Raw genomic sequence first — 18,630 nt, 5'->3', positions numbered from 1 at the left:
GTGAGAATTTTCATCTTATTTTCACACCAGCATTATTTTTAAATGTTTTCATTTCATTTAAAAACATTTCTGTTTGTTTTAGAATTTGCAAAGCCAGTAAATACCTCTAGTCAAATATGGGAGAAGTTCTGCCAACACACAGGCCTGGAAATCACGGACAGTGAGTTCTAATCCCGATTTTGCCAGTGACGCATTTTATGGCATCAAAAGTGTCATTTTGCTTTTCTTTTCTCCATTCTGTCATCTGTGAAGCAGAGATAATATTGTTCAGTTGATCACATTGTTCCAGCCTATATCCTCCGAATGAGTTCAAAAAAATTCTGCATATGAATTTGAATATATGCCAACAAATTTAGAACAAGTTATCTAGCTCAAAAGTATAAAAGAAAATCACTTTTAAAATGTACCATGTGTTTTAAAATTAGAACAAATATCATCCTAGGAAATCCATTTCTGCATTTTAAAAACTTGGGAGAGAATTATTTTTCTCTGGTTAAAGAAAGAGGTCAAATGTCAAAGTTTAGCTTCTTTTTGTTTGAGAGGGTTATAACCTATCACAATCATTTAACTATATCTGTTGTGCTAATTTGCTGAGAAAAAATGGTTTAAAATAATTACAGAGAAAATAAAGAAGTATAAATTTTTTTACCTTTTTTCCGTTATTAAGTAAGCCATTCTTTCAGCCTCATACAATTTCAATATTACTAGTTTGGAAAACATTTTTTTTCAAATTCACCAGAAATAAAAGTGCTAATTGTACTTGGAAGTACTAACCAAGACAGAGAAAAATGACTTCAATATGCAAATCTGAACCTACTTCCAGTTTTCTGGAATGTTGGAATGTTGGTCACCACCAACATTAGCATTATTGGTGATCTGAGACCTTTTTCTGCTCTTCCAAAGATCATGACACCTTCAAGGAGCAACTGCAGCAAATTACAATGATCACAGAATCTGGAATAACAAAAATTTGGGTTTGAGTTCTCTTTTCCTTTTAAAAATTATATAATTCTTTATTTAAAACTACTTATTAAATTAATGTAAAATTGCACTGAATATTGAATACTTGTTCTTGGTTTAGATGCATAAAGATTTGATTTAGAAAATTAATAGATATTCATTAGGTTAGAAACATCGTCCTTGAATGGAATGAATTCCAATTAGTATTATAAATTATGAATTGTGTTATCTCACAGACAAATAAATTCAATTAAACTATATTTTAAAGAAGCCTGAAGGAAAACAGATAAAAAATTAATAGTGGTGATTAATTTGAGTACTTTCAATATTGTTTTGTTAGCTTATTCTACATTTTCCAGGTGTTTTGTAGTGACCATATAACGCCTATCATGTGTTCTGCTTATCGTACTGGCAATTTTTGTTACCTTATTCAGTTTTAGTTTGACATTGACATTTTTAGTTTCATAATAAATAAATAAAATACAAATGATGGAAACTATTTTTCACTTTCAGATCCATTGAGGCAGCTGTATTTTCCAAGCCCTTTTCTAAATAATTTGTGCCATCGGACTTGACTCTTTAATTTTTAATTCTAAAAACACATTTAAATAACTTTAGAAAAAATAAAGACATTTTAGTAATAGTGCCCGGAGGTTAGTTAGCTTACTTGGTTAGAATAGAGTGTTGAAGATAAAGGCCATGAGATCAATCCATACAAAAATTATTTATTTATTCACTTAAAGTCTCATTTACCAAGGTTATCATCTGGTGTCTGTGCTAAGCAATAACAAGGTAAACTACTTCAAGTGTCTCTCTTTCTCTCTCTCTCTCTGTACCAGGGATTGAACCCAGGGGTGCTTAACCATTGAGCCACATCCCCAGCCCTTTCTATTTATTTCAAGACAGGGTCTCTCTCAGTTGCTGAGGGCCTTACTAAGTTGCTGAGGCTGGCTATGATCCTCCTGCCTCAGCCTGGCATTACAGGAGTGTGCCACTGCACTGGCATGAAGTTCTCTTTTTAAAAGAACTTTCTAGGTAGCAGAGGATGGCAACTTTTTAGCTTGTGAGGCCATCAATTCATTATCTTCTGCTTGCCTTGTTTCAGATGAGATGGCTTAATTAATTCTTACCTTTGTTCCCTTGTATGTTATGAAACTTTCATACTTGTCAGCTTTTAAGGTTTTTCTCTTTCTTATGGTTAACAGCAATATGATTATAATGTACCTTGAGGTGTACATTTATTTATTTATTGTGTTTTCTCCACAGAGTTTATTGAGCTTCTTGAATAAAATCGCATTTAATGATTTTGTGATAACTCCCAAAGAAAGGAGGTACAAATCTCAGAATCCTTACTTTCAAAATACATTTGCTTTGCCTCTGGTTTCTTCCTAGTTAAGGCTTTGTGTTCTATTTTGACTTTCTTTAAATGGAAAGAGTAATTAAGTACTGTTAGAGAATACTACAATGCATTAGATCATCACAGGGACACAAACAGCTGCTTAAAAAAATAATAAATCTAGCACAGTTACTGCTTTTCACCCCAAGAATCAGCTTTTCACAGCATGACTGGATGTTTACTTAATAAAATTGTATCCTAACTGAAGAACCACTAGCTTTCTTGAAAGCAATAAGTATACTTAAAATGCACAAGCAGGTTTTACTCTGTGGTGTATATTCACTTCTGAACATTCACCAGTCAAAAGGTAAGAGGAAGTTTAGGACTCACTACCTGCAGGGAACAAATATGGACACATTTGAGGGGAGGATGAACAGAAAGAGGGTCAGCTGAAAGAGAAGGAGGAAAGTGGGAGACCTCAGGACCTGGGCTTGCCTCCTTCTTCAGGTTCTGAGCTTTGGGAACACCTTTTTAGCATCATGAAATCTGCTATTTCACATACAAAATGTGAACAATGACAACTAGGAGTACTGGTACAGAAATCACATAAGAATCGTTCCTAATGTGTAAAACTGTACATAACACAAAAAATTCAGGAAACCACAGTTATTGTAATTACCTCTATGGTCAGAAAATCACAGGCACTTCCATAATGTGACAAAGTGAAATAATTTTCTCAGTTAGTAACTTTTACTTTTCAAAGACGTACACCTGCATTTTAACCTTTATCCTGTGGCAGGTTATAATAAGAACAGCAGAAAACATGTACCTACAGATTAGCTGTCCAGAAACTCTAATTGAGAGCCTTAATCTTTGGAAATCTGTGCTATTTACACACTTCTATTTAGATCGTAAAGAGTAAAATTACAGAGTAAGAATATTTTATATTGTTCTCAATTACATGAATTTCGCCTTTCTATTGGTGTTTGTATGATTTAAATACCTTCCCCTGTCCAGCAAGTTAATTACTTCTACTGAGGATCATGGAGCCAAATAAAAGGAAAATTGAGAAAAATAGACTAACATATCTAAGGCAAAGCTTTACATAATGAAAAATCTTCATGAGAGATGATGATTTTCTGGTCATGTAAAGAAGCATCTGTTTTATTTTAATGAAAGAAATTCAGATCTTAATATGTTAAAAGTAAAATGAGATTATTAAAGAAACAAAATTGTAACTTGAACACATAACCAAAGGCTGTACTTTTTATTTACTCACCTTGCTGTATCTATAGTTTTTATGAAGACTAATATTACCTTTGATTTGATGTTTAAGATCTCATTTAAAAGTGGCATTGGAATTTTGATAGGGATTTCACTGAATCTAAATATTGTTTTGGGAATATGGACATTTCAATGCTATTTATTCTTCTAATACACACACGGTAACTTTCCATCTATTTGTGTCTTCTTAAATTTCTTCCATCAGTGTTTTATAGTTTTTAGAATACAGATTTTTAATTTCCTTGGTTAAATTTATTCATAAATATTTTATTCATCTGATGTTTTCCTAAATAATTTTTCAATTTCTTCAGATAGACTGTTATTAATGTAAAGAAATGCAACTGACTTTTATATGTTGGTTTGTATCCTATAATTTAACTAATTTAATTTAATAGTTATAACAAGATTTTTAATGGAATCTCTAAGATTTTTTTGAAGAGAGGATCATGTAGTCTGAAAGTAAGAATAATTTTACTTCTTCCTTTTTAATTAAAATGCTTCATATATATCTATATATATGTACATATATATCTATATATATGTACATATACATGTATGTACACACATACACACATATTTTTATCTCTATATATATAGTCTGATTGCTAAAAAAGCAATTATAAATTCATATGGATCCATAAAAGGTGAAAGACAGTCAAAAAAATCTTGGGAAAGGAAAACAAAGTTGGAGGTATCACACTACCCAAATTCCAAGAGTGATCAAAATAATATGGTTCTGGTATACAAAGAAACATTCAGACAAATGAAACAGAAGAGAATTCTGGAAACAACTGACAATGGAATCAATATACAATGGAGAAATGATAGTCTCTCCAAAACCTGGTATTGTGAAAACTGGATGAACACATACAAAACAGACTGAACCTTGGTCTTACACTGTACACAAACATCAACTCATGGATCAAAGATGCAAATGGAAAACCTGAAGCTGTACAATTTCAAAAAGAAAATTCAGGGAAAATTCTACTTGATATAAGCCCTGGTAAGGATTTTTGGATATTATACCACAGGCAAAGGCAACAAAAGAAAAAATTAACAAGTAGGGCTTCATCAAACTGAAATGTTTCTGCACAGCAGGAAACAATCTACAGTCTATGGACTGGAAAACATTTCTGAAGAGTGTATCTGATAAGGGGTTAATATCTAAAATATGAACAAATCTCACACAAATAAACATTTCAAAACCAAGTAACTTCATTAAAAAATGGGCAAAGGTCCTGAAAAAACATTTCCCCGAAGAAGATACGAAGTCACCAACAGATATGTGAAAAAATACTCAACATCACAAACTATCAGGTACATGCAAATCAAAATCACAATTTGATCTCATCTCATACCTAGTAGGATAACTGTTATCAAAAATTTAAGAGAGAGCAATGTTGGCACAGGGATGTAAGAAAGGAACACCTGAAGACTATTGATGGAATTGTAGATGGTACAGTCATATGGAAAGCAGTTTGGAGGGTCCTAAAAATAGAATTACCATCTGATCTAGTAATACCTTTAAATTTGTAATTTAAAAACATTAAAGAAATAATTACAAACCATATCAAATTAATGTATGATATAGAAAAAAAGAAACATTTCTAATTTCATTTTATGGATCCATCATAATTTTAATATCAAAACCAGCAAAAGCATTTCAAGAAAAACAAATAATACAAAATAACTCCAAAAGCAAGTCAGTGTCTTTAAAGATATGAAGACAAATACAAGCTTAATTCATTGGTATATAGAAAAAATTATATGGCATGACAAAGCAAGTTGTTCCAGAAATGCCTGACAGGTTCAAGGGAACAAAGAAACAAAAAACATATAATCTTATCAATATATGAGGAAAACTTTTTTGACATGATTCAACATGTATGCAAAAAAAATAAGTAAATAAACCAAAACAATTTTTTTTGTGTGTGTGATACTGGAGATTGAACCCAGGGTCTTGTGCTTACAAAGCAAGCACTATACCAACTGAGCTATATCCCCAGCCCCAAAAACAATTTTTAAAACTCTACAAACTGGAAATAGAATTTTTCTTTCAGTTTCACAAGTACATCTAGGAAATCCTACATCTACTATTACAATGATAAAATTTTGAGGCTATCCCACTGAACTCAAGGGAAAAGCACTACTATTATTCCTATTCAGTGTTGCAATAGAAATCCTGACCAGAGGGTTAAGAAAAAAATTTTAAAATAGCCCATATAAATCCTAGAGAAATGAATAACAACTATTACATGCAGACATTTCAGAACAAACACATAAAATATTGAAAATCATCAGGGAACATGGCATAGTTGCTGGATAAGTAGTAAATACAAAAACAAAGTCTGTGCTTTATATACTAGCAGAAATAATTTCAAAGGAACTGAAGACATATCATTCATATTAGTAGTAAGATGCAAATATAGCAAAACAGATGCAAAATCTGCTTTACAAAGCAAACTAATTGACAAAGTAAGTTTCATATATTTAAAGTCTCCAAATTGAGTTTTGAAGTAAGTGTACACTATGAAATTGTGGTGAAAAATGAAAAGCTGTTGCCCTATTAATGGTGCACAACATATTATGATATCTGAAAAATTACGAAATAAAAATAGCATGGCAAAGGGGTATAAATTAGAAAGAATGGCAGGATGTTGATAACTGCTAATACTCTTTGTAAATATACAATAATTTTAATATCTTTTGCTCTACTTCTATGTGTCTTTGAATATCAGTAAAGGAAAAAATGGTTTTGTTTTTGTTTTTGTTTTTGTAATTAAGGGAGCAAAGACAGAGGAAGGAAGTTGACCTTGATAGTTCAAACCAAATGATGAAAAAGGCTTTCAAAATGTGTACATTGTAAGGCAGATTTACAAAAATAAATAAATACCAATATGGAAATTGATACACTTTTCAAAAGTTATATTCCCTCTAGTAACTGCAACAACCTGTGTGCCCTGAAAGTTCATATATTAGAAAATTAATCCCAGTACTGATAGGCCACACCTTCGACAGGTGATTACACCCCGAGATCTGTGCCCCTGTGAATAGATTCATGGGGTAATCATAGGGGCAGACTCGTTAGAAAAGAGTTCAGGCCCCTCATGTTTACCCTCTCTTGCTCTTCTTCCCCTGTATGGTAAGAAGGCCTTTCCCAGATATCACTGCCATATTCCAGAATTCCCACCCTCCAGAACTGTGAGTCAATACATTTCTTTTCTCTATAAACCACCCAGTGTCAGGTATTCCATAGCAGCTCCAGAGACAACTCTATTCTTATGCATAAATTTTGAGAAAAAAATATATTTTAATTCATCAAAAAATCTTACCTCAAGTCAGATTTCTTTCTCTGGTTCTCCACTATGAAACTTTAGGTCTTTTTGTGATCGATGGGCCCTCAAAAGATCTGATTACTTGGTGTTATTTTTCCAATGGCTCTGGGCTTTTCTCTCCGTTGTATGTTATCTGTTATCATGCTGGCTATGCTCTGAATCTCGTGAATAAAACACTACTATAGATATATTTCCTCTACTTTTCAGTTTTATCCTCTCCATATTCTTGTGTTACCTCACACATATTTCTATTTGCAACAACTACAAAGCTATGCAACTGTTTCTAGTTGACATTAAAGATCCATTTTTTTTCTTTAAAAATCTAAATGTATTTCTTCCAACATATATTTCTAATTCCTGCCTCCCCACTTGTTAATGCAAAGTGTAGTGACTATCAAGCAGGTATTAAAAAAAAAAAGGAAAACTAACTAAATCAAATTGATAACATAACTGAACAACAAAAACACAAATTTTTTTTTCAAGAAGACTTTGAACACAGTGCTCCAACTTACAGGACTTTTAAAACAAGTATAATTATGAAAAACAGGTACAAATATGATTGTCAAAATTTTATCAGAACACATGAAAATAAACAGTTCAAATACCGTTCTGATATTATAGCTAAATCATAATTAGAATTTTTTTTCAAGAAGAGCAATTTTTTTCATGTAATAATTGTATTAAATAAATCAGCAGTTATTAGACAAATATTTGTTAAGTGCAACCTAGATACTAAGATTATAAAAGATTCCCAAATAATAAACAGAAATCATAGCAAGTTAATATATCAATTAGCCATTGCCACAATAATGTCTAATATAAACTACAAGCCCTCCTCACACTGACACACTTGGCTCATGAGTTTCAGGATTATCAGCCTTCAGAGAGTCATAGCTGCATGGCTCTACTTAAAGGCATGTGTCTGGTTAGGATTTTCTCTGAAGTTGGTGTGCAGATCTTCTCTATGTAGGCTCCATGTGAACTTATTCTGTGTCCCTTATTGAGAAGCAGCAACTAGTAGAAGGGTCTTCTTTTTAAAAAAATTTATTTATTTTGATCCATTGTACAAAAGTGGGGTACAACTGTTGTTTCTCTGGTTGTACACGAAGTAGAGTCACACCACTTGTGTGATCATACATGTACATAGGGTAATGATGTTTGTCTCATTCTGTTATTTTTCCTTCTCCCCCTCCCCACCCTTCTTTTTCCTCTATACAATCCATCCTTCCTCCATTCTTGCCTTCCTCCCACCCCCTGTTATGTATCATCACCTGCTTATCAGAGAGATCATTTGGACTTTGGTTTTTTGGGATTGGTTTATCTCACTTAGCATGATATTTTCAGACTGCAGCCATTTACCTGCAAATGCCATAATTTTATTCTTCCTTATGACTGAGTAATATTCCATTGTGTATATATACCACAGTTCCTTTATCCATTCATAAATTAAAGTGCATCTAGGTTGGTTCCACAATCAGTTATTGTGACTTGAGCTGCTATAAACATTGATGTGGCTGTGTCACTGTAGTATGTTGATTTTAAGTCCTTTGGGTATAAGCCAGAGAGTGGAATAGCTGGGTCAAATGGTGGTTCCATTCCAAGTTTTCTAAGGAATCTCCACACTGCTTTCCAGAGTAACTACACTAATTTCCAACCCCACCAGCAATGTATGAGTGTACCTTTTTCCTCAGATCCTCAACAACATTTATTGTTGCTTGTATTCTTGATAATAGTCATTCTAATTGGGGTGAGATGGAATTTTAGGGTAGTTTTGATTTGCATTTCTTTTATTACTAAGGAAGTTGACCATTTTTTTCAAGTAATCTGTTGATTGCTTATAGACCTTCTGTGAAGTGTCTGCTCATTTCCTTAGTCCATTTATTGATTGGGTTATTTGTATTCTTTTTTTTTTTTTCCTCCTCCCTAATCCTAACTCTAACCCTAACACTAACCCCCCACCGACCCCCCCATTATGTGTCATCATCCACTTATTAGCGATATCATTCGTCCTTGGTTTTTTTCAGATTGGCTTATCTCACTTAGCATGATATTCTCCAATTTCATCCATTTGCCTGCAAATGCCATCATTTTATCATTCTTTATGGTTGGGTAATATTCCATTATATATATATATATATACCACAGTTTCTTTATCCATTCATCAATTGAAGGACATCTAGGTTGGTTCCACAATCTGGCTATTGTGAACTGAGCAGCTATGAACATTGATGTGGCTGTATCTCTGTAATATGCTGATTTTAAGTCCTTTGGGTATAGGCCAAGGAGTGGGATAGCTGGGTCAAATGGTGGCTCCATTCCAAGTTTTCTAAGGAGTCTCCACACTGCTTTCCAGAGTGGCTGCACTAATTTGCAGCCCCACCAGCAATGTATGAGTGTACCTTTCTCCCCACATCCTCGCCAACACCTGTTGTTGCTTGTATTCTTGATAATTGCCATTCTAATTGGGGTGAGATGGAATCTTAGGGTGGTTTTGATTTGCATTTCTCTTATTACTAGAGATGTTGAACATTTTTCCATATGTTTGTTGATTGCTTGTAGATCTTCTTCTGTGAAGTGTCCTTAGCCCATTTGTTGATTGGATTATTTGCATTCTTGGTGTAGAGGTTTTTGAGTTCTTTATAGATTCTGGAGATTAGTGCTCTATCTGAAGTATGATTGGCAAAGATATTCTCCCACTCTGTAGGCTCTTTCTTCGCATTGCTGATAGTTTCCTTTGCTGAGAGAAAGCTTTTTAGTTTGAATCTATCGAGTTATTGATTCTTGCTTTTATTTCTTGTGCTATGGGAGTCCTTTGAGGAAGTCTGGTCCTAAGCCGACATGTTGAAGTTCTGGACCTACTTTTTCTTCCATAAGATGCAAGGTCTCTGGTCTGATTCTGAGGTCCTTAATCCATTTTGAGTTTAGTTTCATGCATGGTGAGAGATATGGGTTTAGTTTCATTCTGTTGCATATGGATTTCCAATTCTCCCAGCACCATTTGTTGAAGAGGCTATCTTTTCTCCATTGCATATTTTTGGCCCCTTTGTGTAGTATGAGAAAATTGTATTTATTTGGGCTTGTGTCCATGTACTCTATTCTGTACCATTGATCCACCTTTCATTTTGGTACCAATACCATGGCGTTTTTGTTACTATTGTTTTGTACTAGTGTTGAAGATCTGGTATTGCAATGCCCCCTGCTTCAATCTTTCTGCCAAGGATTGCTTTAGCTTTTCTGGGTTTTTTATTCTTCCAGATGAATTTCATCATTACTTGCTCTATTTCTGTAAGGTACATCATTGGGATTTTAATTGGAATTGCATTGAATCTGTATAGCACTTTTGGTAGTATACATTTTAACAATAATAATTCTTCCTATCCAAGAACATGGGAGATCTTTCCATCTTCTAAGGTTTTCTTTAATTTCTTTCTTTAGTGTTCTGTAGTTCTTCTTTTAGAGGTCTTTCACCTCTTTCGTGAGATTGACTCCCAAGTATTTTATTTTTTTCGATGCTATTGTGAATGGGGTAGTTTCCCTAATTTCTCTTTCTGAAGATTCATCACTTATGTATAAAAAGGCCTTAGATTTATGTGCATTTATCTTATATCCCGCTACTTTACTGAATTCACTTATGAGATCTAAAAGTTTTCTGGTGGAATTTCCTGGTTCCTCTAAGTATACAATCATATCATCAGCAAATAGGGATAGTTTGAGTTCTTCTTTTCCTATTCGTATCCCTTTAATTTCTTTGGTCTGTCTAATTGCTCTGGCTAGAGTTTCAAGGATGATATTGAATAGAAGTGGTGAAAGAGGGCATCCCTGCCTTGTTCCAGTTTTTAGAGGGAATGCTTTCAGTTTTTCACCATTTAGAATGATGTTAGCCATGGGCTTAGTGTAGATGGCCTTTACAATGTTAAGGAATGTTCCCACTATCCCTATTTTTTCTAGTGTTTTGAGCATGAAGGGGTGTTGTATTTTATCAAATGCTTTTTCTGCATCTATCGAAATAATCATGTGATTCTTGACTTTAAGTCTATTGATATGGTGAATTACATTTATTGATTTCCTGATGTTGAACCAACCTTGCATCCCTGGGATGAAACCCACTTGATCATGGTGCACTATCTTTTTAATATGTTTTTGTATGCGATTTGCTAAAATTTTGTTTAGAATTTTTGCGTCGATGTTCATTAAGGATATTGGTCTGAAATTTTCTTTCCTTGATGTGTCTCTGTCTGGTTTAGGTATCAGGGTAATATTGGCTTCATAGAATGAGTTTGGGAGGGTTCCTTACTCTTCTATTTTATGGAATACTTTGAGAAGTATTGGAATGAGCTCTTCTTTAAAGGTTTTGTAGAACTCGGCTGAGAACCCATCTGGTCCTGGACTTTTCTTTGTTGGAAGGCTTTTGATGACTTCTTCTATTTCTTTACTTGAAATTGGTCTGTTTAAATTGTGCATGTCCTCCTCGCTCAGTTTAGGCAATTCATATGTCTCTAGAAACCTGCTGATGTCTTTGAAATTTTCTATTTTGTTGGAGTATAAATTTTCAAAATAGCTTTTATTATGTTTTGTATTTCAGTCGTGTCTGCTGTGATATTTCCTTGTTCATTCTGAATTTTAGTGATTTGGGTTTTCTCTCGTCTTCTCTTTGTTAGTGTGGCTAAAGGTTTATCAATTTTGTTTATTTTTTCGAAGAACCAACTATTTATTTTGTCAATTTTTTGTATTGTTTTTTGGTTTCAATTTCATTGATTTCAGCTGAGTCGAACTATTTCCTGTCTTCTACTACTTTTGGTGTTGGTCTGTTCTTCTTTTTCTAGGGCTTTGAGCTGTAGGGTTAGGTCATTTATTTGTTGAGTTTTACTTCTTTTATTAAATGCGCTCCATGAAATAAATTTTCCTCTAAGTACTGTTTTCATAGTGTCCCAGAGACTTTGATATGATGTTTCTTTGTTCTCATTTAACTCTAAGAATTTTTAAATTTCCTTCCTATATCTTCTGTTATCCATTCATCATATAATAGGATATTGTTTAATCTCCAGGTGTTGGAGTAGTTTCTGTTTTTTACTCTTTCATTTTTTTCTAACTTCAGTCCATTATGATCTGATAGAATACAAGGTAGTGTCTCTATCTTCTTGTATTTGCTGACATTAGCTTTGTGGCATAATATATGGTCTATTTTAGAGAAGGATCCATGTGCTGCTGAGAAGAAAGTGTATTCATTCTTGGTTGGATGGTATATTCTATAAATGTCTCTTAAGTCTAAATTATTGATTGTGTTATTGAGATCTATGGTTTCTTTGTTCAATTTTTGTTTGGAAGATCTATCCAGTGGTGAGAGAGGTGTGTTAAAATCACCTAGTATTATTGTGTTATGGTCTATTTGGTTTCTAAAATTGAGAAGGAGTTGTTTGACATACATGGATGAGCCACTGTTTGGGGCATAGAAGTTTATGATTGTTATATCTTGCTGATTTATGCTTCCCTTAAGCAGTATGAAATGTTCTTCTTTATCCCTTCTGACTAACTTTGGCTTGAAGTCCACATTATCTGAAATGAGGATGGATACTCCAGCTTTTTTGCTGAGTCCATGTGCATGGTATGTTTTTCCCCATCCTTTCACCTTTAGTCTATGGGTATCTCTTTCTATGAAGTGAGTCTCTTGCAGGCAACATATTGTTGGATCTTTCTTTTTAATCCAATCTGCCAGTCTATGTCTTCTGATTGATGAATTCAGGCCATTAACATTCAGGGTTATTATTGAGATATGATTTGTATTCCCGGTCATTTGGTTCATTTTTTAAATTTTATTTATTTATTTATTTATTTATTTTTTGACACACCTTGGTTCCTCCTTTATTTGACAGTTCCTTTAGGATAATTCCTCCCTTTGTTAATTTTCTTTTTTGTTTTTTATCTCTTCCTCATGGAATATTTTGCTGAGAATGTTCTGTAATGCTGGCTTTCTTTTTGTAAATTCTTTTAGCTTTTGTTTATCATGGAATGATTTTATTTCATCGTCAAATTTGAAGGTAAGTTTTGCTTGGTATAAGATTCTTGGTTAGCATCCATTTTCTTTCAAAACTTGAAAAACGTTGTTCCAGGACCTTCTAGCTTTTAGGGTCTGGACTGAAAAATCTGCTGATATCCATATTGGTTTCCCCCTGAATATAATTTGGTTCTTTTCTCTCACAGTCTTTAAAATTCTGTCTTTATTTTGTATGTTAGGTATTTTCATTATAATGTGCCTTGGTGTGGGTCTGTTGTAATTTTGTGTATTTGGAGTCCTATAAGCCTCTTGAACTTGATTTTCCATTTCATTCTTCAGATTTGGGAAATTTTCTGATATTATTTCATTTAATAGATTGTTCATTCCTTTGGTTTGTTTCTCTAAGCCTTCGTCAATCCCAATAATTTTCAAATTTGGCCTTTTCATGATATCCCATAGTTCTTAGAGATTCTGTTCATGATTTCTTACCACCTTCTCTGTTTGTTCAACTTTGTTTTCAAGGTTAAATATTTTGTCTTCAATATCTGAGGTTCTGTCTTCCAGGTGTTCTATCCTATTGGTTATGCTTTCTATGGAGTGCTTAATTTGGTTTATTGTTTCCTTCATTTCAAGGATTTCTGTTTGTTTTTTTTCAATATCTCTAACTCTTTATTGAAATGATTTTTTGCTTCACGTATTTGCTCTTTTAACTGTTGATTGATGCTATCATTCAATAACTGCATTTGCTCTTTCATCTTATCATTCAATGCCTGAATTTGCTCTTTCATCTCATCATTTGCTTCCCTGATCATTTTAATTATGTACATTCTGAACTCCCTTTCTGTCATTTCTTCTGCCATACTGTCATTGGATTTTATTGATGTAACATCTAGATTTGTTTGGGGCATTTTCTTCCCTTGTTTTCTCATATTGTTCAGGAATCAGTGGGTCATTAAGATATTGCAGATTTCCTCTATTGACTTATAATGTTCCTGAAGATTGCTAGTATATCCCCTCTTATCCTACAGTAGCCTGCAGTCTTGGAGGAAGTTGATAATGCGGTGCTCCACAAGGAAGCTGCCTCTCTAGGGGTGGTGACCCTCAGGTGGGGTATATTCCCTGCTGGTGGGCAGAGGTGCCTCCACTTGTTGACCAATGGTCATCCAAAGGGGACTTAGGCTGCGGGCTGTGGCAAGGCCTGTTTGTGCCTATGTCTCTGGTTTTACCGTTCTTGTGGGAAAATCTCACCCGGCAGGGAAGACTCACCCAGTGGGGAGGTCTCACTGGTCAGTTCCCCTCCTAGAGGTTCCCCTCAATCTACAACTACTGCCTGGGCTGGGCTGTCTTCCTCTGCAACGTTCCCAGGGGTCCGGACCTACCTCCTGGGCCTGGGAGCCTCACCCTTCACAGGCGAGTCTCCTTAGGCTGCCTCTCCCAAAGAATCTGCCCGCAGTCCTGGAAACTTCGCTCCGCCCCTAGGCGTGTCTCTGTGCGACTCTTCCACCAAGAAGCCGCCTATGTCCTGGGACCCTGCTCTGCACCTAATCGCTTGGTTATGCGGCCTCTCCTCTGAGCCGCCACCTGGAGCCCCGTACAATAGCTCCAAGACCCAGCAACCCGCCACACACCTCCTCCTCCTCCTGACAGCCGTCCGGTTTCTGACGCAGTCACTAGGAGTCCAAGCAACTCACTTCGCGTCTCCTCCTCCCGCCAACCGCCCGTAGCCCTAGGCAGTCACTCCGATTCCAAGTGACCGGCCCTGCTCCTCCTCCTCGGGGTACCCCCCTGGGTGTTCAGGAGCTGTCGCTCCGAGACCAAGCGACCCACGGCGCTCCTCCTCCAGGCAGTCCACAGTTGTTCAGGAGCGGTCGCTTTGATTCCAAACAACTTACCACTTGCCTCCTCCTCTGGCGACTGCCTGTGGCTCTGATGCAGTCACTCCTAGACCAAGCGACCCGCCGCGCTTTTCCTCTTCCTCCGGGCAACCCCCTGGTGTTCAAAAGTGGTCATTGTGAGTCCAAGCAGCTCGCCACGCAGCTCCTCCTCTGGCAACTGCCTGTAGCTCTGATGCAGTCACTCCTAGACCAAGTGACCCGCCGCGCTTCTCCTCTTCCTCCGGGCAGCCCCCCGGAGTTCAGAAGCGGTCGCTCTGAGTCCAAACAGCTCACCACACAGCTCCTCCTCAGGCAGCCGCCCGAAGTCCCAGTGGTTGCTCCGAGCCCAAGCGCTGTGCTGAGCCGCCTTCTCTACGATGATCCCAGTTGTCCGTGTTTACCGCTCCAGCGGGGGAGGGGCGTCTCACCGAGCAACTCCACTTCACAAAGTTCCCTGCGTTCCGGGGCTACCGCCCCATCCAGGACGCCTCCCCAACGGGAGAGACTCACCCAGCAGCTTTGAGTTGGTCCCAAGTGTCTCACTATCTCCTCTTTTGAATCCTGCGTCCTGGAGCAACATGAAATGCAGCCGCCCTCTAGTCCGCCATCTTGAAAACTCCTTGTATTCTTGATGTAAAGTTTTTTGAGTTCTTTATGGATTCTGGAGATTAGCTCTCTGTCTGAAGTGTGTGTGGCTGATTTTCTTCCATTCTGTAGGCTCTCTCTGCACATTGTTGATTGCTTCCTTTGCTGAGAAAAAGCTTTTTAGTTTGAATCTATCCCAATTATTGATTCCTGCTTTTATTTCTTATTCTTTGGGAGTCACATTAAGAAAGTCTGGTCCTAAACCAACATGATGAAGATTTGGACCTACTTTTTCTTCTGTGAGGTGCAGGGTCTCTGATCTAATTCCTTGGTCCTTGATCCATTTTGAGTTGAGTTTTGTGCAGGGTGAGAGTTAGGGTTTTAGTTTCATTTTGCTGCATATGGATTTCTAGATTTCCCAGCACCTTTTGCTGAAGAGGCTATCTTTTCTCCATTGTATGTTTTTGGCACCTTTGTCTAGTATAAGGAAATCTTATTTATGTGGGTTTGTCTCTGTGTCCTCTATTTTGTACCATTGATCTACCTGTCTATTTAATTTGGTGCCAATACCATGCCATTTTTGTTGCTATTGCTCTGTAGTATAGTTGAAGGTCTGGTATTGTGATACCTCCTGCTTCACTGTTCCTTCTAAGGATTGCTTTAGCTATTCTGGGTCTCTTATTCTTCCAAATGAATTTCATGATTGCTTGCTGTATTTCTATGAGGCACATCATTGGGATTTTAATTGGTATTGCATTGAATTTGTATAGCACTTTGGGTAGTATGACCATTTTGACAATATTAATTCTGCCTATCCAAGAACATGGGAGATCTTTCCACCTTCTAAGGTTTTCTTTAATTTATTTCTTTAGTGTTCTATATTTAAAGGAGTCAAAAATTCCACCAGAAAACTCCTAGAACTCATAAATGAATTCAGTAAAGTAGCAGGATATAAAATCAATGCTCATAAATCTAATGCATTTTTATTCATAAGTGATAAATCCTCTTAAAGAGAAATTAGGAATACTACCCCATTCAAAATAGCCTCGAAAAATATAAAATACTTTGGAATCAAACTAACAATAGAGGTGAAAGACCTCTATAAGGGGAACTTATAGAACACTAAAGAAAGAAATTGACGGGTCTTCTTAATGAAGATTTCAGGGTCACAATGCCCTGACTTGATTGCACACACACCTGTGCTATCTAATAACACTCCATTGGTCACAGAAAGTCACATGGTTAAACCAAAGTGAAGAGGTAAGGAAACATTCCCATTAGGTAGATAAGCAAAGACCATGAGAAAGGATGTAGATGGATGTGCTGGTTGGAGGCTGCCATCTGGGTAGTCCTCAATAGGCTGTCTGAACCCATAGGAATATGGAACCACAAAACTCTAATACTTACCGTAGCATGGCGGTGTGACTCCAAAATCTGTAGAACCAAACGTGTATTGAACGATGTACATTATTAAGGTTTGATGGACAAAGAATTGGGGTGTGGGGTGTATTCTTCATTTTAATGGTTGAAATGGAATTTGACTAAGTTTTATCTATCATGTTAGAAACCTCAGATAACTTGTACTGTGGTATACTTTCCTCACTTATGTTTAAAGCTGACTGATGTTTGACATTGGAGAGTCAGATTCAGCCACCTTTCCTTTCTGCTCTCTGTGAGGAAGCACAATGCCCTTCTTAAGCTATAATAGGGTTTGACTTTAAGCCACATATAACCTTTTCATGGTTTACACAACTGTGCTAATTAGCTCTTCTTTAGGTGTAATTTATCTTTCTCAGCCTATTTCCATCACCAGTGACTAAAAGCCAATATACATAATAAATATTTACTAACATCATAAAATAATGAAAACAACCAAGTTGCCATATGACATTTAAAGGAATGCCAAATATCTCAGTAGTCTTTCCCTAGGGTTTTTGAAACAGATCAAATATCCAATAGATCTTGGACTGCTTTATGTTTCTTTTTTTCTTTTCTTTTTTTTTTTTTTTTAATATAATCCTGCCTGAAGGCTGGGGAATGAATTAGACAAGGTCCATGGCTAAAGTGGTTCATGATAATATGGTGATGGATGAGAACTGACAGCTTACAACTTTTTTTTCAGTTGTCATTAAAAAATAAATAACTGGAAGTCAGTGTGGAGCATGGCTGCCAATCCAGAAAAAACAGCAGGCAAAACATTAGCAAAAACAGATGATGAATTCCCAGTGGAAATGCACTTCCTTGGCAGTCACTGAGGTGATGTCGAGGAAGAGGCAAAGCGGGAACAGGCGCCTGCAGGAGGCGAGGCACCGGAGTGGAATCCCCACTTACTGTGCTCTGGCGTGTTTCTCTTCAAGGATGATTCATACTGATCATAAGTTGTATCATGTCATCAATCAATGATAAAGTAGTAACAACCTACTGTGATTTGGAGATAACTTGTCACACACAAAAAAAATTTAATGTGCTTATTTTTACCCAGGAAGTAGCATATTTGAATAATTGTTTTGCCTTCCCTTCCCCTGAGGCTATGTCACGTTCATCTTTACCACATTCTGTTAAATGTCATTTACTGGCAATAAGAAACAGATAGATTATGTGAAATTGAAAACAAATTTTGTCATCAGAAATTAAAGAGATAGTTAAAATTCTTACATAAATAAGGCTAAGTACTTCTAAACCCATTCATTTACAAAATAAGATTTTAAAATTAACAGCTTTTAAACTTGGTTAAGGGTTAGATCTATTAATAGTCATTCAGAAACAAGCCTGCAAACATATTTATGACAATTATGTTTTCAATCATATACAAGAACATTTAGGTGTTCTGGCACATGCTTATGATTCCAAAGACTCAGAAAGCTGAGGCAGGAGGATTCCAAGTTCAAGGCCAGCCTCAGCAACTTAGTGAGCCCTCGACAACTTAGTGAGACCTTGTCTCAAAACAAAAAAAAAGTTTTAAAAAGGGCTTAGTGATTAAGCACCCTTGGGTTCAATCCCCAGTACCAAAAAAAAAAAAAAAAAAAAAATATGTAAGTGGATTTAACTTTCAGAAATTGTGCTTCAGTTGCTTCTACTACAAAGGTTTCTAATAGTCCATATCTCAATTATACTCAGAAAGAAATGAGATAATATATGAAAATCACTGGCATGAAATTTGTGCTTAATATTTTAAAATATTATTATTAGAATTCTTATTTTATATAATGCTATATACCTTAACAAATAGCATGTCCTGTTTTTAGATTTGCAATTTTGTTGTCT

This window comes from Sciurus carolinensis, chromosome 8 (genome assembly GCF_902686445.1).
Source record: "Sciurus carolinensis chromosome 8, mSciCar1.2, whole genome shotgun sequence".
NCBI lineage: Eukaryota > Metazoa > Chordata > Mammalia > Rodentia > Sciuridae > Sciurus > Sciurus carolinensis.
The sequence above is the reverse complement of the archived record's forward strand: the minus strand, read 5'-3'. Positions refer to the sequence as shown.